This window comes from Nicrophorus vespilloides, unplaced genomic scaffold, assembly GCF_001412225.1.
Source record: "Nicrophorus vespilloides isolate i.1.1-1 unplaced genomic scaffold, Nicve_v1.0, whole genome shotgun sequence".
Taxonomy (NCBI): domain Eukaryota; kingdom Metazoa; phylum Arthropoda; class Insecta; order Coleoptera; family Silphidae; genus Nicrophorus; species Nicrophorus vespilloides.
Window position 1 is genome coordinate 12,368 of NW_017099363.1, and position 2,567 is coordinate 14,934.

Here is a 2,567-nt window from a genome sequence, read left to right on the forward strand (position 1 = left end):
TCAACCAAAATAAACAATCGTCGTCTTGACAACGAACAGAAGAAGGAAAGGATTGAGGGATTTTTGAGCGAAGATTCAAAATTTAAAAAAAAAACCCAATAAAGTATAATTAAAATCGTATACATTTTTTTTCCATCTCCAAGTTGTTGTTCTTATTTCATCCACTTCTTGTTAAATGTATATAATATATATATGTAATATACTTATATATTGCTCAGCATGTACAATACATATACATTTTTTATATATATATAGAAAAGCGTACAGACAAATACAAATGCTCTTAATTAAATCGATATTAGTGTTTTGTTTCCATATATATATATTAATTTTTACTTGTTTCTCCTCGATTTCGCTTGAATCGATAAATTTATAATCGTTTATAATTAATCATATAATATCTACTATACACGCACATGTTTACAATTAGGGCTTTTGCATCCAATATTTTTCTGTACAATTAAAAGAAAAAAAACACTTTCAATACATCAAATAATAACTAAAGATCGAATAAATTAAAGGGCCAAGGGAAAAAGACAGAAATATTTATATATATATAGATAAAATATACAACGATGAATTTGCGAGACAAACGAAATTTGTGCTTTTTCTTTTGTAAATTATATAAAAAACCAGATGTGATATGTTAAAACAAAGGCTAAAATCTAAAGTTTCATAAACATCTAGTTTTCATTACAATAATTAAGTTCAATTGTTATGTATATAGTACACGTGTAATTTATTGTTATTTCAGTTTGTATCCAGCTGAGACATTTTTACTAATAAATATATTTTGTTGCTGTTGTTGTTATAATTGTATTATTTCATATCATATTTATACGTAAGAGAATTGCGGTTTTAGACTACATATATTTACATTAACATAAAGAGAGTAGAAACTATAAACAGAATGCATCAGATTACATAATATACTTAATTTTATCATCATCATCAATCCTTACGTTCTTTTCTTTTGTTTTGATTAAATAGACGTTCATTTATTTTATAAAATATATGTGTAAATATATAAGTACAAAAAAAATCATTTTCACGTCCCTAAATGCATCCATCCTAATATACACCAAACATCAAATACAATAATAATATAATCCTCTATATCCATGAAAAAACAAAAGATAAATCGAAAATTGTTTTGGTTTGGGGTTGCTTTTGTTTTTTTTGGGCAGTTCACGTTTCCTCAATTATAAAAAATCTGGTCCCTATATATTTATTCATTCATTTATTTTTTTTTAATTCACAATATCAAAAACTAAACAATTATATAATAGATGGCACTGTTTTTTTTTTGTTGTAATGAATTTCCCCAGAAAAGTTGGGTTAATTTTGTTTATTGTATTTGATTTCTTGGAAAAAAATCACATTTCGTTTGCATTCGAACGGGGGGGGAGAAAAAAAAATAATAATAATATATATATTTATATATAAATTCATCGTTACTTAGTTTTATTACTTTTTTTTTTTTGTTTATAATTAATAATTATTTAATTAATTAATTAAACATTAGTTACGTATATAAAATCTCACAATTTGTTTCGCGAAACGTCGCGCACTTGTTTCTTTCCTCTCCTCATCGTCGTTTGTTTCTTTCATTGATTTTGTTTGATCTTTCGTTTGTTTTTTAATTTTTTTCCTTTTGTTTTTGGCAGCTTATTTACGTAGATATGTCCATTAGAAAGAAACAAAATAATTATAATAGTAATAATAATTCAGTCGAAACGAAAGCTTATCGTACTTACAAAATATGTTATATATTTACAAGAGAAATAATAATTGATTACTCAGCGATTATTATTTTTTTTTCTTTCTTCTTTTAATAATTAAGTGTTTAATATTAATGCTATATCATTCTTATACACCTATTATAATCATAATTATTACAATTTTTAGTATGGCACTACCACTAAGTAAATAATAATAATTATTAAAAAATTTATATGTGAAAAAGAAGGGGGTTGATGCAGTTATTGGTAATTTTTTTTGTAACTTCTTGAGTCTGATGCAAATGCATACAACAAAATTAGATAATCTGCGAAGGGTTTTTCTTTAGAAACTAAATGTGCGTGTTTCCACTAACTTCTTTTGTTTTTTTGTTGTAAGATGGGAGAGTATTTTTAGGATCTCCGGAGATTAAGTCAAACAGGCTATGGTTTCACTCAATGTTTGTTTTTTTTTTGTTTGTTTTCGAAATAACAACTTGAGACTGGGATTCAACCTAGTTTCAATTGTAAGACAATTCGTTTTGGTTTTTTTTTTTTAAATTCAAATCCGGATGATGATAATCCATTTTTTTTTAACTTGAAGTTAGATTTAATTAAATGATGATATCTCAAAATCTAGATGATGTAATAAGTAGATTTGTGTAGATTTGAAATGATTAATCAACTATATAACTTGAGATTAGATTTAGTTAACTAAAATTGAAAGAAATCAAGAAACCCTTCGCACGTTATCTTTGAATTTGTTTTTGCTGAGATATATATAGTTGGGCAGATAGATAAAGATACAAAGATTAAGGGAGTAAGTTTGAGAGTTTGTTGGGGGGGGGG